This window comes from Bos indicus x Bos taurus, chromosome 17 (assembly GCF_003369695.1).
Source record: "Bos indicus x Bos taurus breed Angus x Brahman F1 hybrid chromosome 17, Bos_hybrid_MaternalHap_v2.0, whole genome shotgun sequence".
Lineage (NCBI taxonomy): Eukaryota > Metazoa > Chordata > Mammalia > Artiodactyla > Bovidae > Bos > Bos indicus x Bos taurus.
The window spans coordinates 27,322,577-27,349,466 of NC_040092.1; positions in this window are offsets into that span (position 1 = coordinate 27,322,577).

Genomic DNA, 26,890 nt, shown 5'->3' on the forward strand with positions numbered 1-26,890 from the left:
GGATGACTCCGCACAGGTTCCTGGTGATACCAGCTTCATCAGACTGTCCTCAGTGAGGGTCTTCCTGATGTGCCCAGTGTTCTCAACGTAAACACTGCTCACAGCGCCACCATCCAGCGGGACGGAGCGCATCCACATTGCTGTTCAGGAGGCTTGTCTGGGGACATTTTTTCCTCCTAACTTGTGAGCAAAGATAGTTTTTTCCCCATAACACAGTCATAAAACCTTCATAAGTGATAATTATGTGTTTCTTATGTGAGTCATAAATTCCCCGTTAAGTGCATAAAAAGCAATTTAGCCCGTAAATACCTGGTATCTTCAACAGATACAATAGAGAAGAGTCCACTCTCCACCTGTTTTGGGGGATTGTTGCTTCAGTGGGGGAGGAGACCCATCCCTTGTAGGACAAGAAGACCCCAGCATCCCTGGTGCTCAGATTGGGAAGGGGACATTGTCTAACAAAAGAAGAATATAACAAGATAACATTGTCACACTTACAAAAAATTAATAACTTTTAATCCAGTCTAATATTACAGATTATCTTCTAGTTTTTCCAACTGTCCTCAAAACATTTTTTGTGTTGGTGTTTCATAACCAGGATCCCTCATTAATTTGAAAACTGATGATTAAACTCAGGACTTGCCTTTGACCCGCACGTGCAGTGGGACCTGTCCTTCACAGGCTCCCCACAAGGCTCCACTCACAGGAGAATGGCAGTCATCCAGGGTGGAGGGAATGGTAGAACTGGAAAGTCACCATCTTATAGCCCTCAAAGGAACTGATTATTGATCCACGCCACAGTCATCAATGGAGAGGAACCAACAGGTGATAGATAGATGAACAGGATGCTCACCTGGTGCCAGGTCCCCACCTTTGCCATTTCCTCTGGTCACAGAGGATGTTCTACTTGCTCTCTGGAGAGACCTGTGGGTGTCACCTGATCCAGGGCCACCCCAGCATCACAGACGGGCACCTGGCCCTCTGTCTCTCCTGATGCAGTGCAAGGAGGTGAACTGTTAACATGTCAGCATGTAAATGTGCCCAAAGTCTACAACCCTGGTTTCTTTGTTGGGCTATTTCTTTAGAGGTTTTATTGACTTTACAACATCCCAACAAATTCAAACAATGGACTTGATGTGGGCTTGTTGAGATGACCCAGATGCCAGATCCTGGAGGGGAAATCTGAGGGGAAAATAAATAAGTAATCAAAAGTACTTCAGACTGGTTCTAGAGTGTGGAGACAAAGCCTGGGGCAAAGGAAGAGAAGGAGGTGATAGGGAGACAGTAAGGACACAAGACTAAGGTCTCATCAGCCAGAGGTAGAGCAGATCTGGGCCTGAGCTGGGCCTCTGGTTAGAATAATCCCCAGACACAGGGCTTTACTGAGCATGGTCCCACCCAACAGAACAAGACCCAGTTTCCCCCACAGTCTTTCCCATCAGGAAGCTTCCATATGCCTCTTATCCTTCTCCAGCAGAGGGCAGACAGATGGAAAACCACAATCACAGAAAGCTAACCAATCTGATCACATGGACCACAGCCTTGTCTAACTCAATGACACTGTGACCCATGTTGTGTAGGGCCACCCAAGACAGACAGGTCATGGTGGAGAGTTCTGGCAAAACATGGTCCACTGAAAAAGGAATGGCAAACCACTTCAGTATTCTTGCCTTGAGAACCCCATGAACAGTATGAAAAGGAAAAAAGATAGGACACTGAAAGATACACTCCTCAGGTTGGTAGCTGCCCAATATGCTACTGGAGATCAGTGGAGAAATAACTCCAGAAAGAATGAAGGGATGGAGCCAAAGCAAAAGCAACACCCAGTTGTGGATGTGACTGGTAATGGAAGCAAGGTCCGATGCTGTAAAGAGCAATATTGCATAGGAACCTGGAATGCTAGGTCCATAATCAAAACAAATTAGAAGTGGTCAAACAGGAGATGGCAAGAGTGAACATCGACAATTTAAGAATCAGCGAACTAAAATGGACTGGAATGGGTGAATTTAACTCAGATGACCATTGTATCTTCTACTGTGGGCAAGAATCCTTTAGAAGAAACGGAGTAGCCATCATAGTCAACAAAAGAGTCCGAAATGCAGTACTTGGATGCAATCTCAAAAATGACAGAATGATCTCTGTTTGTCTCCAAGGCAAACCATTCAATATCACGGTAATCCAAGTCCATGCCCTGACCAGTAATACTGAAGAAGCTGAAGTTGAATGGTGTGACCTTTTAGAACTAACACCCAAAAAATATGTCCTTTTCACTACAGGGGATTGGAATGCAAAAGTAGGAAGTCAAGAAATACCTGGAGTAACAGGCAAATTTGGCCTTGGAATACGGAATGAAGCAGGGCAAAGGCTAATAGAGTTTTGCCAGAGAACACACTGGTCATAGCAAACACCCTCTTCCAACAACACAAGAGAAGACTCTACACATGGACATCACCAGATGTGATGTGATCTATGTGAAGAACTGACTCATTTGAAAAGACCCTGATGCTGGGAAAGATTGAAGGTGGGAGGAGAAGGAGATGACAGAGGATGAGATGTTGGATGGCATCACCAACTCAATGGACATGAGTTTGAGTGAACTCCAGGAGCTGGTGATGGGACAGGGAAGCCTGGCATGCTGCAGTCCATAGGGTCCCAAAGAGTCAGATATGGCTGAGCAACCGAACTGAACAGAACAGAGGCTTCCCCAAGGCCCCTCTCCATGGTTGGGAGCAGATTCCCTTCAGCCCCGGGCTGCCTCCAAACAGCAGCCTGATTCTGCTCCAACTCCAGGAGCCTGGCCTGTCTGGGGTGACTGCCTGGATTCCTTCCTGTGGCAGTGACCAGGGCCACATCCCCAGAGCTTCCTGGACTACAATCAAGGCCCAACTCCTCCCCAGCCCTGCCTCCTCCTCAGCCCCTCCTCCTCCTTCACTTAGTTCTCCCTGAAAACCACGTTGGGGGCACTGGTGCCTTGACCAGGAAGCTCCACACTTACAGGGCGTGCTGCCGGCAGGCAGGACGGCATGGAGCAGACTCAGCAGGAGCTTGGTCAGAGGTCATGCCTGGATGAGGCCATGGGCTGCACTCCTGTGTGGCTATGAGTGGCCATCCTACTCGAAGCAACAGACACTGAATATCCTCCTGGACATGAGAAGATGGGATACAGAGGGCCTGGGCTTCAGACAGGAGGGAAGACCTAGAGGCAGTGTAGACACACCCAGGTGTGAGAGGGCCGTGGGGCCGTGCTGAGCACTGTCACTGCTGGGTCCTGAGCACAGGAGACGGCCGTCCTGGGGATGGAGGAAGTGGGCAGAGCTGGGCCTCAGGGTCGCACCTGTGAGGTGTCAGGTGGCCTCAGCAGGAACAGTCATCATGGTGTCACCTTGTTTGCAATTGACTTCACCCTCCTTCCAGCAGAGCTGCTTCTCGCATCCCAGTCAGCTGATTCTTTCCTCCACTTTTGCCGACAGGGATGCAATGGTTTGTATAAAATTGTGAGACACCCAACACACAGCAAAGAGGCCTCAAGTCTGCTCTCTGGAGTCGCACCTGCAAAATTCTGTTCATAGAGATTCTCCAGAGGATCCCATTCTTCCTAAAGGAGAAGGAGCAGCAAACCTACCAACACCAACACGTGTGGAGGTGGCAGGTGTGATTCATAGGTAGTTGATTTCAATAAACAGAGAGTTAACCCCACAGGGCAATTGAGACACTACCTCCTCCCAGACAGAGACCCCCCTCAGCTGGAACCAGCCTCCTTGGCTCCCACTTCCCACAAGGCCCTGTTTCCACTGTCAGGGAGCCAGTCCCCCCCTGAACAACCCTAGGGGTCCTGGAGCAGGGCAGGCCCACACCAGAAGCACGGTGAGGACAAAGGACAGGTGAGAGGGGCTGCTGTCTTCCAGGCTGTGGTCCAGGAGCAGAGCCAGGGAGACATATGCACGACCTTGCCCTTCAGGGTTAAGGGTCCAGAGCTGATTGCAATGTCCAGGGTTCTTGGTGCCACCATAGAAACATGCTCTGTGCTAGGACAAAGAGAAATCATCCTCTGTTCTTGGGGTTCACAAAACTGCTGGGGACTCAGAAAACAGGCCCTTCCCCAGAGCCCAGGCAGCAGGGACCTGATGAAAGTCACCCAGGCACCCTGGCCTGCGTACCCTATTAACCTCCACATGACCTCTCCAGCTCTGCCTCCCTCAATCCAGCCCCTGGACCTGGAGCAAGTGTCCCATTGCCAAAGCCTGGAGCATCTCCCCACATCTGGGTACCAGACATAGAGAAGCCTCATTTCTAAAAAGAACCACACAGGGTTCCTATGAACAATAAATACACAGCTTTTAACCTGCCCCAGTCCATGCACATCTGTGGTTTCTGATCTTAAACGTTTATAAACTACACTTCAGTGAATGTTTTATTCATATACATATATAAATACACACATAAACACAGATATATTTACTGAACTGATTTCCAGAAGTGACAATCCCATTGAGAAGGGCAGACAGGAATGGGGCAGGCTGTGGCAGGAGGCACCTGCAGGCTGAGTGTAAGAAGCTCCGATGATAACATGTCCTTCCTCTGTAGGAACTGCATCCTGGAGAGTGAGTAGAGGCTGGTTTGTGAGGGATGATGCCTCCAGTTCAATGGAGCTCTGAATGAGTCTGCAGCTGAACAAAGGCTAAATTGGAGTTGGTGACCCTTTCTGACTTCAAGGATCATTCTAGCAGCCAGTGTCTTATTTTTTTGACAGTTGTAGAGAAAATAAATTTTTGAAAACTGGTGAAGGGCCTTTGTTTCCTTCCTGTGTTGGTTGAGGACAGGCTCCTGGATACTTTATACAGGAGAGATCTCATCAAGCCCCAAGCTCACAAGGAGAACTGATGGCAACCAGACTCATTTCCATGGTTCAGAAGGGTGAACTGGAGCTTATCACCTGCTCCCGACCAGCACCTGGAGCCCTACTGGGTGCTTTAGACTGGAGCCAGGAGGACAAGCAGCCAGAGAGAGTTTATAGGAAAAGAAAACCACCCCAGAGACCAGATACACAGGAGTGATGCAGACAGGAGACTGGCAATCATCAGTCACCAGGTACTTCTTGGGTTCCCATGTCAGGGAAACAAGACACAGAGATGCCCAGATCCAGAACCTCAACAGATAAACACTATGTTTGTGGACTGGAGGATCGGGCAGGATGTTCTAGGTGTACCAGTAACAAACAACCCCAGACCTAGTGTTCACAAAGACAGAGGCTAATTCTTGCTCATGCTTCATGTCCATCTTGTCTTAGCTGTGGGTTTGGTTCACATCATCGTCATTGCAGGACCCAGGCTACTGGGGAAGCTTCTATCTGGAACACTGCTGTTCGCTGTGGCAGGGGAAAGAGAATGATATACTAGTTTCTAAAGCTTCTATCAGAGGGGACACCCCACTCCTCCCATATTCCACTGGTGCAAATTACACATCAGAGGCAGGTGACTTCCCACTGGACTTAAAGATGACAGAGTGTGAGGTCTGGAACTGCTGCAGCCATTCTGTATGCATTAGGATAACCTGTCTGAAAACGCAGCTGACCTGGAAGAAGAAATGAGACAGAGGGTGAGAGGGAAAGTTGGCTCTGATAGCATCACTGGGTCTGAATCCAGCCTTGGAGAAGCCAGGACTAGCCCTAGACTGTGGAGAAGCTTGAATCTGAAACCTTCAATCTATCTAAAACTGGTTAGAGTTGGGTTTTCTGTCACTTACTCTCAAACAAGTTCTAGCTGCACAGAGTACTTCCAGGTCTGCCTGGCCTTTCTCAGGACATGGGAATGAGGAGGTGGAGAGTCCATTGATGCAGGAAGACCTCCTCACAGGCAAGGGCCATGGACTAGCAAGAGGGCTCCAGGATCAGCTCTGGATTCTGATGGCATGGGGTGGAACCTGGCTTTTCACTTGTGCAAATTCTGCCTCATCTCCTCTCTCTCTAAATCAGAGCCATAATAGAGCATACTTTTTGAGGCTGCTATGGGATTAAGGAGACCAGACAAGTACATTGGAAATTTCTGTCGGTGCCTGTCAGTGCTCAAGAAAAGTCAACTGGGCTTGGCTCTGTGTCCCTAGTACCCACCCAGGGTCTGGAGTGAGTAGTTTCTCAGGAAATGTGACAAGATTGTGAGCACAATCCTTTATGAGATATGAACCACGTGAGGACAGGGACCTCAGAGAACATGGGGATGAGGGGGTCTCCCAGAGAAGGCAGGTAAGGAACCTTTGACCATGAACAAGTGGGATTCCTAGGGGAAGAGGGAGATAGGAGGGACAGAGGCTTGCCCCACAGCAGTGACGAGGACCAGTGGGAGAGGCTGGTTGGTGTCACCTGTGAGGGCTTCGTATCACAAAGCACAGGTGGATGGGTGAGAGTGGGCATGAAATGTTACAATATATTGTTCAGTGGAAGCAGATGGCTATGAAATGCCATGTACTGTATTATCCTATGTTTGGTGAAAGAAAAGTTTTACATATCTTTGCATAAAAATGAACAAGAAGAATCATCAAAATATTACTAGCAAACCTGAATTATTAGCCCTTTTCTCTCCTTATTCTGCACATAATTGTTTAAATTTCATATCTGAATATTTATTTTGTAAGTATCTGAATAATATATATAATTTTTAAGTAGTTTTATAAAGAAATAAGTTAAGCAAAACCACAAGGGGGAAAAAATGACTCCACTTTCTCAAAGAAATCAATCTCATGAGAAGGAAAGACTCATTAAGATAAAAGGAAGAAGGGAGGGGCAGTGATGACAATATGCAGATGTTGATGATGAGGGTGCTTATGACTGTGGAGAGCATCACGATAATGATGCTGACAACCTTAGTCCTGTGCTCACTAGGCCATGTCCTTGGACCAGAGAATGGACCACTCTGTGCCTCAGCTTCCACATCTGCAAACTGAGGATAAACTATCCCCATGTCATGAGGACTGAGTGAACTGGTCCTGTGATTAGAGCTCCCCAAGCAGGACCAGCACTGAGTGAGCTTCCTTAATGCTGGTCTTCTCATCTGCACACCAGCCAGGAAAAAAAGGACCAGGGTGCCCTTTTCCTGGGGCTGGGATCTCAGAGAGGCAATGACAGAGGCCACTCTTTCATGGGCTGCCCAGGAAGGGGACGTGCTCACCAGGAGCCTGGTTTGCTCCTGTCGGCTGTCAGTGGGGAAGCCCAGTCTGGATTATTTCACAGGCTTTTCTAATTCCATGTCCTGATCTTGCTACAGCAGGAAAACTGTGTAGGTTTAGAAGCCAGATTCTCTATAAGAAAAGATAAAACTGCCTCCCGCAGAGAGGTCACACAGAGAGAGAGTTCCCCTTTGCTAAGAGGTATCAGAAAGTCACCTTGTAGGGGAAGACAGGCTTGTCTGCTTCAATCTCATTTCATCCCAAATTCGATCTCTCTCAACTGTTCACATAACATGCTCACATCCAGAGCTGGGGGCCCAAGGCTAAAGGAGGAACAGCAGATGCATGTCACACTAGAATGATGCATGGCCACGTCCTTTCTGTGGGCTGTGATGTGAGGATGTTGAGAGACCAGGGGTTTCAGATGATAAACACCTCCTCTTTCTCCCTAACCCTGTGCCTTAAAGCCCACTGTGAGGGCTGACAATGCACTGTCCCTAGACACGCTGGGATATGCTTAGGGCAGTAGGCTGGGTTGTCTACCCAACTGTGACCCTCAGGTTGGTGCTGCAGGTGGTCAGTGTCAGGAGAGAAAGTGGCAGTGCTGTGAGCATCCGAAGCTGAGGTAAGGAGATGCTAGAAGGGCCTTCATGAGGAGGTGGACCACAGGCGAGCGTGGAGGATGAGCGTGTTGACAAAGGCTTGGGGGGAGGGAGGGGCATTCTGGGAACAGCCAAGGTGAGGGCCCAATCCCAATGATGTAAAGACTGACCACATAGATCGAGGGCATGTTGTGCCACATAGAGTATGGGTAAGAGCATGAACACGGGCCAGGTGGCTGAGTTTGAGACCAAACTCTGCAGTTCATTACCCATTCAACATTAGGTGAGTCTCTTAACCTCTCTGTGCTTCAACTTCACCATTAAAATGAGGATGGTAGCACTATCTTACAGACTTGTGATGATGTAAAAAGAGTAATAAATAGAAAGCACTTATAGCAGTGCCTGGATCTGTGAGCAACTCATTCAGTGATGGTTGTGGTCATGACAGTGATGATGACAACAGTGATGTTGATAATAATGGCAATGAAAATAAGGGTGGCGATGCTGACAATCACTGTCTAGTCATAGTCAAAGCTATGGTTTTTCCAGTAGTCATGTATGGATGTGAGAGTTGGGCCATAAAGAAAGCCGAGCGCTGAAGAACTGATGCTTTTGAATTGTGGTTTTGGAGAAGACTCTTGAGAGTCCCCTGGACTCCAAGGAGAGGTCAATCCTAACAGAAATCAGTCCTGAATATTCATTGGAAGGACTGATGCTGAAGCTGAAACTCCAATACTTTGGCCAATTGATGTGAAGAACTGACTCACTGGAGACAACACTGATGCTGGGGAAGACTTAAGGCAGGAAGAGAAGGGGACGACAGAGGATGAGATGGTTGAATGGTATCACCAACTCGATGGATGTGAGCTTAAGCAAGCTCCGGGTGTTGGTGATGGACAGGGAAGTCTGGCATGCTGCAGTCCATGGGGTCACAAAGAGTCAGACATGACTGAGCAACTGAACTGAACTGAACTGATGCAGACAATAACAATGGTGAAAGCAAACAGCCCAGAATGGACTTAATGTCCTTCCAGAATCAAACCCTGAGGCTCCCAGAGACTTCTAGAAGCCCCTGTGAGTGCTGCTCAATTCTAGACACATCAAGGGAAGAAAAAGAGACTCTCAAAACTAATACAGGGGACCTTTAAGAGCAACAGGAAATGTAGTTAAATAATCAAAATTAAATTTCTTCCAGTCTAGACACAAATAATGAGATTTCACAGAATTATAATTTGAAGTACAATATACTATAGAACATCTGGCTATCTCTCAAATGTGATTTTCTCCCCTTGTAATTGATTAGTGGGATAGATTTTCCAAGGTATAAATAGCACTCAAAGCTGATCATGGGCAGAAGCTGATGTCCTCAATGTCTCTATGTCAGAATACCCTGCAGATACACAAATGATACACACCACGTCACCGATCCAGGGTCACAGCCCATGGCTCACTCTCTCTGCCCTGTGGAGAGCAAAGGTGCTGCCAGGGTTCAACACTACAAAGCCATTATCATTTGGTCTATACTGATTGGCAGCCTTGCAGAGCTGAGCTGAGTGATCCTCCCAGACAGAGGCAGGACCACCAGCATCTCATCTTGCCTGGAGCTGGGACTGCTCCTTACAAGACCCGACCTCCTAAACTGGATCCTGCAGCTTAAGGATGTTGAACTTCAGCTGAGAAGGATCAGAGGAGGATGAAAGGAAGGCTTGACTCCTTTCTGTGGTTCTGGGGACATGAGAAAGGAACAGCTTTTCGGCCAGCACTCTCACCTGGGTCTTTGTGGGTCTATGTTCTCTGTATAAATAGGAATGTTTCTGAATTTGCACATGGGAGTCTGTGTGAGCATCTATGATGTGTGTGCCACGTCCAAGTTTGCAGGTGTGTCTCAGTCTTTGCCCAGGGCATGTGCATGTCAGCCTATCTTGTGACAACGACATGTTTTCTTTCTCTGGACAAGCCATGGCCTCCTGGACTGGTCTCCCCTCCCACCTCTCTGGAGCCCACTGGCAGGACAGATATTTAAAAGGTAAACTGGATCACTTCACTCCTTGGTTAAATCCTCCCACAGCTTCTACATCATCAGGGTTGCTAACTGTATGAATAAGCACCCCTTGTGTAAAGTAGAAATGGAGTGCATTTCAGAATCCCTGAGCATTAATGTTCATGCACATTCCCTGGGGCCTTGTTAGAATGAGGACATTGGCTCAGCAGGTTTAGGGGAGGAGGGAGGGGGGTGACTTGAGCCTCTGCATTTCCAACCCACCTCTGGTGAAATTGACAGGAGGCTGTCAGGCCCTTCGCGGGCAGAGACGCAGGCGCTGCAGCTTCAGGGGGAACAAATGCCCACCCCACACCATGGAGGTTCCAGGGAGACCACTCAGCCAGACACCACGGCCGCTGGCCCCAGGAAATGGACCTCATCTCTCCATCCCACCTTGCAGAGGTTAGCCTCCCTGCCAGTGCCATCTTCTCTCTTCCAGAGCAGAGGCTCATGGGAGGCTTGGATTGGCGGACCTGGATCACGTGACTGTTTCCCGCTGCAAGGGAGGCTGGGAAACCAACTTCTAGTTTCCACCCTAAGAAGTGAGACTCACAATGAGGGAAACACATCTTGAGAAGGAAAGTCTCCCAATCAGGGGCTGCACAACATCCAAGCCAGCTTCTCCCACAGCCAGACCCTTGCAACAAGACTCACAGACCCCCCTCTGTCTTTCATTCTCCCACGCACCAGGCCCCCACTCCGGCTCCTAGAACATTCTTCTCCCAACTCTCCAGCTGGACCTCAGCCCAAATGCCTCCTCAGAGAGACTTCCTGTGACCACCCCAGTCATTCCATATGCAAGGCTCTGTGGCACTGAGAATGTTGCGGAGATAGTTCCCACCTGCCTTCACCTTTCAACACGAGATTATTTTTTTAAAAAGAAAAAGTCTTTCCAGTTCAGCAAGACAGCCCTTCACTCCGCCAGACACCATGATTGGGACAGATCCTGACCACAGATACTCCACACAGACCCTGGGCTCCTCCAAGGGGGCCATTCTGGGGCTAAAACTGAGCCTCATGGTTGAGTGCCTGTGAGGTATGTAAGGTTTCTTCACAAGATCTACCTTAAGTGCTTTTTCTCTGGTGGCGTCAGCACTGAAAAGGGGCTGACCCAGCACGTGCTCATCGTGTACAGAGGTAATGGGTAGTAAATGGAGGGAGCTGTGTGGATGTCCACCAGGGAAATTTCTAAGTTAAGACAGGGCACACCGTGGGATTTTGGCACATACTCATCCAGATATTAAATGCAGATACACACTCAACAAGAAGAGGGGAGGGGGATGGAAAGGGAAAACAGTCTACACCATTTGGGTCATTCCTGTCCAGAAGTCTTATGTCCCAAATGCAGGAATCAGAGGATGGAGATCCGCTGTCCCCTCATCTTATCTCCAAGGGTTGAATATCTTCACCGTCTTGATGACTCAGTGTTTAAAATTGTTTTGGGTTTTTTTTCCCACTCAAAATGACCCTACAAGTGAAGCATGTATTTCACCCTTCACTCGGCAGAGAAAAAAGAAAAGAAAAATCTGTGATCTGTTCAATGCTGGGCTATTCATGTCTTTTTTTTTTTTTTTTTTTAACTCTGTTTAAACCTAAACCCTGTGTAAGGTGTGATTTCCATGTTGTCATTATTTTCATGGCCCCTATGTCTTATGCAGCATCTCTACATCAAACTTCATTCTGGACACTGAGGGTCCCCCAACTGGGAGTAGAACAATCCTATGCATAAAACCTCCATGGATGGGTGGACAACTCTGTAACTTCCCTGGCCTCAGTTTCCTCCTTGGTAAGCGTGGATGATAGAAGAAGCTACATCACTGGGAGAGGATGGAATGAGATAATTCATCTAAGCCCCTTAGCACAAGACCTGTCATCTAGGAGGTACTCCATAAATGCTGTGGTTATTAACTTCATTTTCACAAGATGGATTTTGCAGTAAAGGGTGCAGAAATAGTTTTGAAATTTGTCATGCTGTATTTCAGGGCATTTGTGAATGAAGCACTAGGTTTTAAAGGCTTTTATCACATGTTTTCTCATAACTAGAATGCTGGTCTCAAATATTTCTTAATTATTTTTCCTCACCTAGCTGCCTGAACTCATATTTCTGATCCCCTCAGTCCTAATACTTAAGCCTAGACTTCAGGGGAATAACAGGAACTGAGACTATCATTTTATTATTTGTTTTTTTAGATTAAAGTTTATTTTCTGACTCCCTACGATCTTGCCTTTCACACATGCCTGTGGGCTATTAAAGTTTAGTCAGAGCATCCCTTTCATTACTTCATATCTCCTTCCCCCAGCTTGTCATCTGGAAGGAAGTATGTCATTTTCAGTCAGCTCACATGAGATGATTTTTAATTTATACCTGAGTGAGAGCTGACATTGCTCAACCTTTCCCAGTGTTCCCTCAGGCTCCCATGTCAGCCAGTATCACCTTCTCCTCCCCTCCCTGCTCCCTCTATTAAGCCACTCATACAAGGCAAACTACTTAACTGACCCCACATGCAATGGGTCATCCCTCTAGAAATCCTTCAACCTTACCGCAGGACATCTCCCCTTCCCTGGTTTCTGGGTGCACCTCACCCTTACTCGCTCCCCTCCCACCATCCAGGATGCCCTGCTCCCTGAGACCTCAGATCTCTCAGGAAGGTCCATCCCCTCCAGACCACAGGACAGTGCTGCTGCTTCTCCCAGACTTGGGGAGAGGCCGGGGTGAGGCCTGTGGCTACAGGTCACAGCAGAGGTTTGTCACATTGATGAGAACTCAGCCAGTCTCCTGGGAATCCTACTGATAATGTCTGGGGTGAAGTCACAGTGACCTCCCTCCTGGAGTCCACATGGTGCAGACTTCCTCTGTCCTTCCCTGTCTCCACCTCCCAGAATCTCTGACCCATGTGGTCATCTGCAGGACTTGATCTTCCCTGTGCTGCTCATACCCAGCACCCAGGGAGAACCTGGTCCAGAGTACTTAGCTAGCAATAACAGCAGAAAGAGTGAACATTGGGGAAATTGGGGAGGGGGCCAAGGTCCTGGGTCTACCATCCACATCCTGATCCTGCCTGTCCTTTGCATGAGGCTTAACATCATCCCAAGAACTTGCTGTGGGTCACCTGCCACAGGACACAGGACTGGGATCAATCCAAGAGCTGGTGCCACTAGTGATAACAAGGGAAACAGAGAAATTCCCTGACTACAAGAGGAATAATTGGTGTGTGGGTCAAAGAAAAAATAACCCCGACTTCCCACTTCAGAAAGTTTGTAAAGTACAGAACATAAAGACTAGCTTTCTTAACAAAATAAACCTTCAGATGTATCGTTTTCATAGGGCACAAGCACGACAATCTTTTAGAAACTGACATCAGCACATCACCCATTTTCCGAATCTATTTCCTTTCCTCACCAATTCTAGGAGGTTCGTCTGTTGATTCTTTGTCAAGCTTGCTAAGCCAAGGGCAGCATCACACTCTGTAGGCAGGCAATTGGCTCTCAAGATTCTGATTCATGATGATGGTGATTTGGGACTGACTCACCTTGTCCTGTAGAGTAGGAAATGGCAACCCACTCCAGTATTCTCACCTGGAAAAGTCCCATGGGCAGAGGAGCCTGGTGGGCGACAGTCCATGGGGTCGCACAGAGACTGACACAACTGAGCACCTTTGCAGCAGCAGCACCTTGTCCTATGGTAAGGTAAACCTTGACAGTTGGGTCTTCGTTTTTTTAAGGCAAGTGCCTGACTTAAGCTTTGATTGCCAAGGCATCCACTTCAAAGACGTATCCATTTCAAAGAGGCATCCACTTCAAAGATGGCCATTGCAAATAAACACAGTCTCAGCCATAAAGAATCAGGCCATCTCCCTCCAGCGGGGTGCCTTTGTTTTAAAGATCTTGGTTGATTTTGACAGCTGACCATTTGGGTCACTTGTTTTTACTCTTTTTGAGCTTTAAATTCCCACTCTTATATATATATATTTTTAATTTGTATTTTTTAACACCAAAAACATTTTGTATTGAGGTATAGCTAATTACCACTCTTGTATTTTAAATTTACCAATAAAGAGTGAGCCCTCAAAACCTAAAGGCCCCCACCCTGACCTCCATAAAATCAGAACCCCGGACACATGATCTCTCTACCTGTAACCTTGTGGTGGGCCCAGATCCTGTAAGTAATAAAGCTTTTTTCTCCAAAGTTTCCTGATGGCCTAAAGGGCATCCTGCAATCATAATAAGAACCACAAGGGCTGGTCCAGCCATGAAATAGTTATTGATAGGCTGAGAGCAGTACACAACACCTCCCTCTCAGGATACTGGTGAACACTGCCGACCTTCCCAGCTGGGCATCTGCACTCATTCTTCTCACCACATCTTATATTCATCAAACAAGTTCAGCTCCACTCCAACACCTTGCACTTACACCTGCTCAGGTGGAGCAGTCTTCCTGTCTGTGCAGGCTGAAGGTCAGCTCTTTCTTACTTCTTGAAACACAACCATATGTATAGTTTCCTATTGCTGACCTAACAAGTTAGGACAAACTTAATGGCTTAGACAACATAAAATTTTATCTCACAGATCTGTGGGTCAGAAGTCTGGCATGGGTCTCACTGTTTTGAAATCAGGGTGTCTGCAGGCTGAGTTTCTTCCTGGAAGCTCAAGGGAAAGACCTGCTTCCTTGCTCATTCAACTTGTTGGCAGAAGTCAGTTCCTTGTGGTTGTAGGACTGAGACCCCTGTTTCCTTCTGACTGTCATATGAAAGTCTTTCAACTTGCTAGGGGCCATGTATGTGCCTTGCCTCACAGCCCCTTGCTCCATCTTCAGAGCCTGCAATAGTGGGCAAATCCCTCTCACACTTCAAATCTCTCCTCATTCCTCTGGCTCATTTCTCTGGCCCAGTTAATAAAGGTTATCCTATTTCAAGGACTCACATGATTAGGTTGGGCCCACCTGGATAATCCAAGATGCTCTCCCCGTCTCAAGATCTTAATGACATCGGCAAAGCCCTCTGTAAGGTAACATGGTCACAGGTCCTGGCAATTAGGGTATAGACATCTTTGGGGGCTATATTACTCTGCCTCCAACACCATCAAGGACTTAAATATGATTAGCCCTACTCTCTTTCCCTGCACTTGATGTTTGCTGTGATTTGTTGAATTGTCTGTCTATCTACCTCATATGACTTGAAAGCCAGTTTTTCTCAGGGTCAATGACAGTCTCAAATTGATAAAAAAAACTGGACTCCCTAGGATACACTAGAGCATGTGGTTACAGGATACAGTGGACCACATAGGGCTGGGTGAGCTGGTGAGACCATGTCTTCACTGCTCAGCAAGATCTCATGTGGGAATGGAGCCTGAGGGTACCAGAGTCCTGTCTGTTCAAGATAAAAACAGATATCAGAATTTTATACTAAACTGCTCAATTTTTTTTGAGATGATATTAACCTAAAGTAACCATTTTAAGCTGACAGTTCAATGGCATTTAATACATTGTGCAACCACCATCTCTTTCTAGCCCATAAACATTTCGGATTATCACAAGATAAAACCTCCTACCCATTAGGCATTTTCTGAACATCTCCCACCCTTCCATCTGGCAAACACCAACTTGCATTCTGTCTCTATGGATTTACCTATTCTGCACATTTCATATAAGTGAAATTATAGGATATGTGACCTTTTATGTCTAGATTCTTTCACTTAGTATAGGCTTGAAAGTTCATCTACACTGTAGCACGTATCAGTACTTCATTACCTTTCAAGACTGAATCATATTACATTATTATGTTAATATACATGGATATAACACAATTTATTTATCCATTCATTCTTTGATGGACATTTGGGCTGTTTCCACCTTTTTACCTAGTAAAGTACCTATCCAGTTTCAAATGGTTTGTTTGAGAGCCTAATTCAGTTCTTTCTGGTATATGCCTGGGCTGAAATTGCTGGATCATAAGTCAGTCTATGTTTAACTTTTTGAAGAATCATCACAACCGTTTTCCGCAGCAGCTGAACCTTTTTACATTGCCACCACCGGGCTTCCCAGGTGGCACTTGTGGTAAGGAACCCAACTGCCAATGCAGGAGACATAACAGACATGGATTCGATCCCTGGGTCGGGAAGATCCCTGGAAGAGGGCATGCAACCCACTCCAATTCTTGCCTGGAGAATCTCCACAAAGGAGCCTGGCGGACTACAATCCATAGGGTTGCAAGGAGTCAGATATGACTGAAGCGACAAGTGCGCATGCATCATAATATACAAAGTTTCCTTATCCTTACCAACATTTCCTTCTGGAAATGAAATGGTAGCTCACTATGGTTTTGATTTGCATTTCACCAAAAACTAATGATGTTGAGCATATTTTCCTGTACTAATTATCCACATAAATATCTTTTGTGGAGAAAATTACCTGTTCAAGTCAAGCAAAAGTTTGCTTAATTTTTATTTAAAAAAAAAAAAAAAACACTTGCCTAATTTTTAAATTGGATTCCTAACTATTTTGCAGTAAGTTTCCAATTTCTTTATATATTGTGGATATGTGAGTGTGTGTGTGCTCAGTCGCTCAGTTGTGTCCAACTACTCTTTGCGACCTCAAGGACTGTAGCCCTCTGTCCATGGGATTTCCCAGGAAAGAATACTGGAGTAGTTTGCAATTTCCTCCTCTGAGGATTCTCCCAACCCAGGGACCAAACCCGCATCTCTTACATCTCCTGCATTGGCAGGCAGATTCTTTACCACTGTGCCACCTGGGAAGCCCCCATGTATTGTGGATACCAGACACCTATCACATACGTGGTTTGCAGATATTTTCTCTGTTCTGTAGGTTGTCTCTTCATTTTCTTGATAATGTTCTTTGAAGTACGAATGTTTTAAATTTTGGTGAAATGCTGTTTATGCTTTTCTTTGTCACTGATGCTTTTGGTGACCCTGCTAAAAAATCCATTGCCTTTACAGGGCAGGCACACAAGGAATATTAGTTGGATGAATAAGGGCTGCCGTCTATGGGGTCTCACAGAGTTGGACACAACTGAAGTGACTTAGCAGCAGCAGCAGCAGCAGAATAAGGCTTCATCTTCAACAAGGTTCAGGAGGCTGTAACAGAGACCCCAAACACTTGGACTGGGGCTGAATGACACCCATTCAGCACCATCCTTGTATTCCCCCTAGTGCCGTCATGTTCCTCCCCATCTCCGCCTTCTCCAATACTGTGTGAACTACAGTGTCACAATATCCTTGTGGTACTTGTGAGTACCAGCCTGTCCTGAACCCCCATTAAGTGTAAAATTATGACCAAGGCTGGGGCGATGGAGAGAGTGAGTAAGATTGTACCTTGTAGGACAGTGTGAGGACTGATATCACTCATGTGAATACCTCTCACCAGTTGGTTATTCCCACACATCAACCCCAAGGCCTGTTCGCTAGGGTCTGTGAGATGAGTTTCCATATCATCACTCTAGGTGGGAAGTGTGCATCATCTCTGGTGGTCAGTGGAAACCACTTGCATTAATTTATAAACCTGTACCCACTGACTGGTAGTTACCACTGGAAACAGCTCTGTGTGAAGTCCAAATGTGATTTTGAATATCTGTTTCATTTAATCTCTTCTTTATTTATCTCTACTGTGTATACCTTTAAATATGTGTCTCTTCTTAAATGTATACAGTTCTGACAAATTGTATATTTATAATATCTTATATATTTATTATTATATATAATTAATATCATTTATTGTATTTATATAATATTTATACTATTTTTAATATTTTTTCTGAACATTTAACAACTTAATCAAATAGTTGTGCATCCTCCCTCTGCCCATCCCCCCACCCACTCTTACTGACCTAACTGAAAATCTGATACTGGTCAGTAGCACACTCCCTGAGCATCAGATCCCTTGTTTATAAATAGTAATCCCTCCACTCAGAGGTGAGAACACTCAGCAGAAATGCTCTAAACCGTATGCTTTAGTTTTGAAAAAGAAGAAGAAATGCCCCTGAGAGCCCAGAGGAGAGATGAAATGGAAGACAAAGCTGAATGAAATTCCCCATCTCTGAAATAGAACACTGAAACCCAAATACACAAATTAAATTTTAAAAGACTGATTGGAAATGATAAGAGTAAACACAGTGGAACTAATAAAAGAGATATACCAGAAGCGAAGAATGAATTAACTCTAATCTTTGCAGGATACGATGTTAGAGGAAATGTAGGCTCTGGCTGTGAGCCCTGGAATGCAAGATAACAGGGCAGTAGCTTGTGAAACAGATTAGCTAAACGTGGTTGTGAAGGAAACCATGACTGCTGCCCAGTACTCCCATTCTATCACATGAGCTATTTTTGGCTAGTGCATGCAAAGCAGAGGTTTGCAGCAGTCAAATACAATCCCGCATCTCCGTGCCTTAAAACAACTGTCCGTTTCTTGCCTGTGCCTCATGTCAGTCATAGACTGACGGGGTGCTCCGCTCACCACAGTTGCCCCAGGATCCAGGCTGCTGCTGCCATTCACCATGTCAGAAGGGGAGGAACTGGACGAGGAAGTCAGGTGCTCTGGGTTAGAAGTGACTCGACCTCCATTCAACAATCACATTATTCTAGGTGGGCGAGACTAACTCCAAGACACAGGGATTAAATAAGCTCTCTAATAAGGCTCTGCCTTGTGCTGTGAAGGCTCAAAGGAGAAGCATCAGGGGCAGACTGGGGGGCTGGGAGGGCTTCCCAGGGGGCTCAGGAAAGGCAGCCTTGGTCGTGACAGGCTGAACCTCAGACGTCTCTGAATGTGGGTGGAGGCCTGAGCTCTGTGTGGGGCTCAGTCATTGTCTTTTGGGGTCCCTGCTCCTTAACTGATGATGTGGATTCTCCCTAGCATCACCGAGGACAGATGCAGGGCAGCCAGTCTGGGCACTTTCTCCACCTAAGGACATGCCTGCCATTGTGGGAGTGTGCTTACCTCACTAGGACCAGGGCTATTGTATCCCCATCTTAGACCAGGGCTGTTGTATCCCCATATTCGACCTTACTTCCCGGAGCTGTTCCCACCCAAATTTCTCATTGTGATTCTAGAGCTTTGTGAGCTTTGCATCTCATTAGACAGCATTTCTGCTTTCTGTAATGAGCAGAGAATCCCAGGACTGGAGTTTCGCTCCCATACACACGGCCATAGTCTGCAGCTCACTGATACCTTGGATACCGTGGATGATTCATCAGCTTCCGAGTTCATGAATCATGTTAAAATTTCAAATTTCATTAGAGCCTCAAGTCCTTTCAGAGTGCAGTATAATTTATATTCGGTCAATGCACAAAGCCCCAAATCTTCACACTGATACACTTAGGGCTAAACCTGAAAATATGAAAGTAAGGAGCATAATACAGGTAGGCTCAGAGAAGCATTAGTCCGTGACGGGCTGTGAGGAGCCTGGTAGGGAATCTTCAAGACCAGAGAAAGGGCATGACAGGGCAGGGTGGCCAAGCTCTGGCCAGAACTGTAGAGGACACTGTAGCCCCAGTGGGTCCCAGGCTCTGGCTGAGATCAGCAGGTCTCAGAGATGCATGTCCAGGATCAGAAGTGAGAAGGAAAGACAACAGGCTGGATCCCCTCCTTTCCTGCCTTCAGGGTCCCCATGTGGGGGCAGCTGGCAGCCTCCAGGGCACTGACATAGATTCTGTGGAGAACACATCCCAGCATCCACCTCTCCTAGGAATGCCCCCACGTTCCACCAGGTAATTAGCCTTCTAAGCTCAGAGCAGTGATCCAGGCAAAGAACCCTTGGCTCCAAGTGGGACTGTGAACTAAGGCTCTTTACTGTCAACTAAAGCCCTGCCCTGATTGCAGTGATTGGTTTAGAGCTGGTTATATGACCTTAGCATATCCAATCAGAGTGAGCATCAGGACTTGCCCCAGGACCAACAGGAAAAGCTTACACTTTCCACCTACTGTGTTCTGGCTGCAACGATTGGTTCATAAAGGTCACATGACCTCAACATGTCCAATCAGAGTATTAGGGCTTGTCCCTAGTCAACAGGAAAGGTTTTTATCCTTTGCTGCTGCTGCTGCTAAGTCGCTTCAGTCCAACTCTGTGCGACCCCATAGACAGCAGCCCACCAGGCTCCCCCATCCCTGGGATTCTCCAAGCAAGAATACTGGAGTGGGTTGCCATTTGCTTCTCCAATGCATGAAAGTGAAAAGTGAAAGTGAAGTCGCTCAGTCGTGCCCAACTCTTAGCGACCCCATGGACTGCAGCTTACCAGGCTCCTCTGTCCATTACCTAGGCTATATCCTGCAGTGATTGAATCAGGAACATAATCTCCTCAATCCAATCAGAGTGAGCACCAGGCCTTGCCCAGGGCTAACAGGAAAGCCTTATCTTTGAGAGGAGATAAGGAGGCCTTGTTCTGCCATCTTGTCACCATCGAGGGGGCTAAAGGTGGCTGATGGCTGATACTGGGGCTTGTCCATGAAACCAGGGTGAACGCGGAATGAAAGCAAAGATAGGAGGTAGAAAAAAGAACAGAGTTATGATGATGTCACTGGGGCCCTGGATTCGACCTCACCTGAAGCTGGGCCTGTGCTTTGAGATTTCAGTTCAGCACTCAGTCCTGTCCAACTCTTTGTGACCCCATGGACTGCAGTAGCCAGGCTTCCCTGTCCATCACCAACTCCTGGAGCTTGCTCAAACTTGTGTCCATCAAGTCAGTGATGCCATCTGGCCATCTCATCCTCTGTCGTCCCCTTCTCCTCCCACTTTCAATCTTTCCCAGAATCAGGATCTTTCCAAGCAGTCAGGTCTTCGCATCAGATGGCCAAAATATTGGAGTTGCATCTTCAGCATCAGTCCTTCCAATGAACATTCAGGGTTGATTTCCTTTAGGACTGACTGGTTGGATCTCCTTGCAATCCAAGGGACTCTCAAGAGTCTTCTCCAACACCACAGTTGAAAAGCATTAATTCTTCAGTGCTCTGCTTTCTTTATTTTCCAACTCTCATATCTATACATGACTACTGGAAAATGGCTGTGCTTTGCTGGAGCAGCCGTGAAGAGATACCCCACGCCCAAGGTAAGAGAAACCCAAGTAAGACGGTAGGTGTTGCAAGAGGGCATCAGAGGGCAAACACACTGAAACCATACTCACAGAAAACTAGTCAATCTAATCACACTAGGACCACAGCCTTGTCTAACTCAATGAAGCCATGCCGGTGGGGCAACCCAAGATGGGCGGGTCATGGTGGAGAGATCTGACAGAATGTGGTCCACTGGAGAAGGGAATGGCAAAACACTTAAGTATTCTTGCCTTAAGAACCCCATGAGCAGTATGAAAAGGCAAAATGATAGGATACTGAAAGAGGAACTCCCCAGGTCAGTAGGTGCCCAATATGCTACTGGAGATCAGTGGAGAAATAACTCCAGAAAGAATGAAGGGATGGAGCCAAAGCAAAAAGAATACCCAGCTGTGGATGTGACTGGTGATAGAAGCAAGGTTCGATGCTGTAAAGAGCAATATTGCATAGGAACCTGGAATATCAGGTCCATGAATCAAGGCAAATTGGAAGTGGTCAAACAAGAGATGGCAAGAGTGAATGTTGACATTCTAGGAATCAGCGAACTCAAATGGACTGGAATGGGTGAATTTAACTCAGATAACCATTATATCTACTACTGTGGACGTGAATCCCTCAGAAGAAATGGAGTAGCCATCATGGTCAACAAAAGAGTCTGAAATGCAGTACTTGGATGCAATCTCAAAAACAACAGAATGATTTCTGTTCGTTTCCAAGGCAAACCATTCAATATCACAGTAATCCAAGTCTATCCAAGTAATCCAAGTAATCCAATCAGTAACGCTGAAGAAGCTGAAGTTGAACAGTTCTATGAAGACCTACAAGATCTTTTAGAACTAACACCCAAAAAAGATGTCCTTTTCACTATAGGGGACTGGAATGCAAAAGTAGGAAGTCAAGAAACACCTGGAGTAACAGGCAAATTTGGCCTTGGAATATGGAATGAAGCAGGGCAAAGACTAATAGAGTTTTGCCAAGAAAATGCACTGGTCATAACAAACACCCTCTTCCAACAACACAAGAGAAGACTCTATACATGGACATCACCAGATGGTCAACACCGAAATTAGATTGATTATATTCTTTGCAGCCAAAGATGGAGAAGCTCTATACAGTCAGCAAAAACAAGACCAGGAGCTGACTGTGGCTCAGATTATGAACTCCTTATTGCCAAATTCAGACTTAAATTGAAGAAAGTAGGGAAAACCACTAGATCATTCAGGTATGACCTAAATCAAATCCCTTATGATTATACAGTGGAAGTGAGAAATAGATTTAAGGGCCTAGATCTGATAGAGTGCCTGATGAACTATGGACTGAGGTTCGTGACATTGTACAGGAGACAGGGATCAAGACCATCCCCATGGAAAAGAAATGCAAAAAAGCAAAATGGCTGTCTGGGGAGGCCTGACAAATAGCTGTGAAAAGAAGAGAAGCAAAAAGCAAAGAAGAAAAGGAAAGATATAAACATCTGAATGCAGAGTTCCAAAGAATAGCAAGAAGAGATAAGAAAGCCTTCTTCAGCGATCAATGCAAAGAAATAGAGGAAAACAACAGAATGGGAAAGACTAGCGATCTCTTCAAGAAAATCAGAGATACCAAAGGAACATTTCATGCAAAGATGGGCTCGATAAAGGACAGAAATGGTATGAACCTAACAGAAGCAGAAGATATTAAGAAGAGATGGCAAGAACACACAAAAGAACTGTACAAAAAAGATTTTCACGACCCAGATAATCACGATGGTATGATCACTGACCTAGAGCCAGACATCCTGGAATGTGAAGTCAAGTGAGCCTTAGAAAGCATCACTACAAACAAAGCTAGTGGAGGTGATGGAATTCCAGTTGAGCTATTCCAAATCCTGAAAGATGATGCTGTGAAAGTGCTGCACTCAGTATGCCAGCAAATTTGGAAAACTCAGCAGTGGCCACAGGACTGGAAAAGGTCAGTTTTCCTTCCAATCCCAAAGAAAGGCAATGCCAAAGAATGCTCAAACTACCGCACAACTGCACTCATCTCACACGCTAGTAAAGTAATGCTCAAAATTCTCCAAGCCAGGCTTCAGCAATATGTGCACCTTAAACTTCCTGATGTGCAAGCTGGTTTTAGAAAAGGCAGAGGAACCAGAGATCAAATTACCAACATCCGCTGGATCATGGAAAAAGCAAGAGAGTTCCAGAAAAACATCTACTTCTGCTTTATTGACTATGCCAAAGCCTTTGACTGTGTGAATCACAATAAACTGTGGAAAATTCTGAAAGAGATGGGAATACCAGACCACTTGATCTGCCTCTTGAGAAATTTGTATGCAGGTCAGGAAGCAACAGTTAGAACTGGACATGGAACAACAGACTGGTTCCAAATAGGAAAAGGAGTATGTAGAGGCTGTATATTGTCACCCTGTTTATTTAACTTATATGCAGAGTACATCACGAGAAACACTGGGCTGGAAGAAGCACAAGCTGGAATCAAGATTGCCGGGAGAAATATCAATAACCTTAGATGTGAAGATGACACCACCCTTATGGCAGAAAGTGAAGAGGAACTCAAAAGCCTCTTGATGAAAGTGAAAGTGGAGAGTGAAAAAGTTGGCTTAAAGCTCAACATTCAGAAAACGAAGATCATGGCATCTGGTCCCATCACTTCATGGGAAATAGATGGGGAAACAGTGGAAACAGTGTCAGACTTTATTTTTCTGGGCTCCAAAATCACTGCAGATGGTAACTGCAGCCGTGAAATTAAAAGACGCTTACTCCTTGGAAGGAAAGTTATGACCAACCTAGATAGCATATTCAAAAGCAGAGACATTACTTTGCCAACAAAGGTTTGTCTAGTGAAGGCTCTGGTTTTTCCTGTGGTCATGTATGGATGTGAGAGTTGGACTGTGAAGAAGGCTGAGCACTGAAGAATTGATGCTTTTGAACTATGGTGTTGGAGAAGACTCTTAAGAGTCCCTTGAACTGCAAGGAGATCCAACCAGTCCGTTCTGAAGATCAGCCCTGGGATTTCTTTGGAAGGAATGATGCTAAAGCTGAAACTCCAGTACTTTGGCCACCTCATGCGAAGAGTTGACTCATTGGAAAAGACTCTAATGCTGGGAGGGATTGGGGGCAAGAGGAGAAGGAGAAAACAGAGGATGAGATGGCTGGATGGCATCACTGACTCGACGGGTGTGAGTCTGAGTGAACTCCAGGAGTTGGTGATGGGCAGGGAGGCCTGGTGTGCTGCAATTCATAGGGTCATAAAGAGTCGGACACGACTGAGCAACTGATCTGATCTGATCTGTCGGTAAAGTAACGTCTCTGCTTGTTAATATACAGTCTAGGTTGGTCATAGCTTTTCTTCCCAGGAGCAAGCATCTTTTAATTTCATGGCTGCAGTCACAATCTGCAGTGATTTTGGAGCCCCCCAAAAATAAAGTCTCTCACTGTTTCCATTGTTTCCCCGTCTACTTGCCATGAAATGATGTGACCAGATGCCATGACCTTAGTTTTCTGAATGTTGAGTTTGAAGCCAAGTTTTTCACTCTCCTCTTTCACTTTCAAGAGGCTCTTTAGTTCTTCTTCACTTTCTGCCATAACTGTGGTGTCATCTGCACATCTGAGGTTATTGATATATCTCCCAGCAATCTTGAATCCAGCTTGTGCTTCATCCAGCCCAGTGTTTCTCATGATGTACTCTGCATATAAGCTAAATAAGCAGGGTGACAATATACAACCTTGACGTACCCCTTTTCCTATTTGGAACCAGTCTGTTGTTCCATGTCCAGTTCTAACTGTTGCTTCTTGACCTGCATACAGATTTCTCAGGAGGCAGTTCAAGTGGTCTGGTATTCCCATCTCTTTAAGAATTTTCCACAGTTTGCTGTGATCCACACAACTTCACACAGTGTGTGACATAAGCCCTTTTGAAGGAGGTGTTCATTACCTCCACCATAGTTTGGTCTCAGGTCAAACAACAGGGGGCGGGGGGTGTGGGGAGAAGACCCATCAACAGAAAAGTTGATTAAAGGTCTATTGAGCATGGTCCCACCCATCAGAACAAGACCCAGTTTCCCCCACAGTCAGTCTTTCCCATCAGGAAGCTTCCATAAGCCTCTCACCCTTATCCATCAGAGGGAAGACAGAATGAAAACCACAATCACAAAAAACTAATCAAACTGGTCACATGGACCACAGCCTTGTCTAACTCAACGAAACTATGAGCCATGCCCTGTAGGGCCACCAAGATGGACGGGTCATGGTGGAGAGTTCTGACAAAACATGGTCCACTTTTCTTGCCTGAGAACCCCATGAACAGAATGAAAAGGCATAAAGATATGAGAACTTCCCAGGTTGGTAAGTGTCCAATATGTTACTGGAGAAGAGTGGAGAAATAACTCCAGAAAGAGTGAAGAGATGGAGCCAAAGCAAGAACAACACCCAGTTGTGGATGTGACTGGTGATGGAAGTAAAGTCTGATGCTGTAAAGAACAATATTGCATAGGAACCTGAAATGTTAGGTCCATGAATCAAGGCAAATTGTAAGTGGTCAAACAGGTGATGGCAAGTGTGAACATCGACATTTTAGGAGTCAGTGAACTAAAATAGACTGCTTTTCTTTTTACCCTCTTACACATGTGGGGAAAAGCTCAAGGACCTGGAGATTCTCAAAGATTTTCACCAATCTTCATTTCTCCTGACCTCACAGCAGAGTGGAGGAGATGCTGTGTTACAGAGAACCCAAATCGTGGACAGCACTCATACAGGTAATAGGTTCGGTTAAACTGGCCTAGATGCAGTGTATAGGTGGTAATAATATCAACAGTACACATGTATGACACCCATATGCATCACCCACAGGTAACACACAGGTAGCATGAATACAGGTGACACAGGTATCGCACAGGAAGCACTACACAAACCAAAACATATAGATAATACATGTGAATGGCCCACAAAGAACTCATATAAGACACATATACTGGAGTGTGTGACAATGTTAACACACGGAGCAGCAGGCACAGGTAACATGGAGGTGGCACACACAGGCTGTCTGTAAGCAAGACACAGAAATAGCATACAGCTGCAGCAGGCACATAAGGACAGGACACAAGAGACTTACCTGACACCAGTGCACGTGGCGTGCACAAACAACAGGGGCTGCTACTGCATTCAGGTAGCACAGAAGACCTGTGCACACAAGGAACGCAGGCAGCATGCAGAAGCAGCCCACCCGAGTGAGCGCCCCTGTAGGCTGCATACGAACAGATGACAGGCAGTCAGGGTACAAGGTAACAGACGGGAAAACACTAGAAGAACTACAGCCCTGTAGTACCACAAGATATACACTCAGGCTGAGAACACAGAACTGAGAAAGGAGGCACTGCATAAATAAAAGGGCATTAAGGCTCTCGAAAGACATCAAAGTCAATTTCCATTTCCTGGAACAAAAAGCATTTTGTGGAACAGCTTTGCAATTAGCTTACATTATCAACACCCAAATCCTTTTCACACCATCTCCATCAGTTCTTAATCATGGCTTCACATGGAGTGACACCTACCTCAGTTTTCATTAAAGCTTATAATGTTCAAATACATTTAGAGGGAAAAGGAACATCCTATTTAAGGATAATTACATATGCTTTATAGTCCATTTACTATACTTTATAGTGTGTATGAATGACCCAGCCCAGGTACCAGCCATGGGCCTTGCTTTGTTGCTGCAGGTGCTTGGTGGGCCCAGTAATGAGCACTCTCCTGACTGGGTTGTCAAGAATCCATCACACTACAAGAAAAGAAAACTACAGGTAAATATTCCCAATGAATTGAGATGCAAAAATTCTCAATAAAACATTAGCAAACCAAATGCAGCATCACTTTAAAAAGAACACTCAACATTATCAAGTGGGATTTGTCCCTGGGATGCAGTGGTGATTCAACATATGCAAATTTTCCAGTGTGATACATCATAATAACAGAATAAAAGAAAAAAATCATTTGATAATAGAGCAGAAAGGCATTTGACAGAATTCAACATCTGTTTGCGATTTATAAA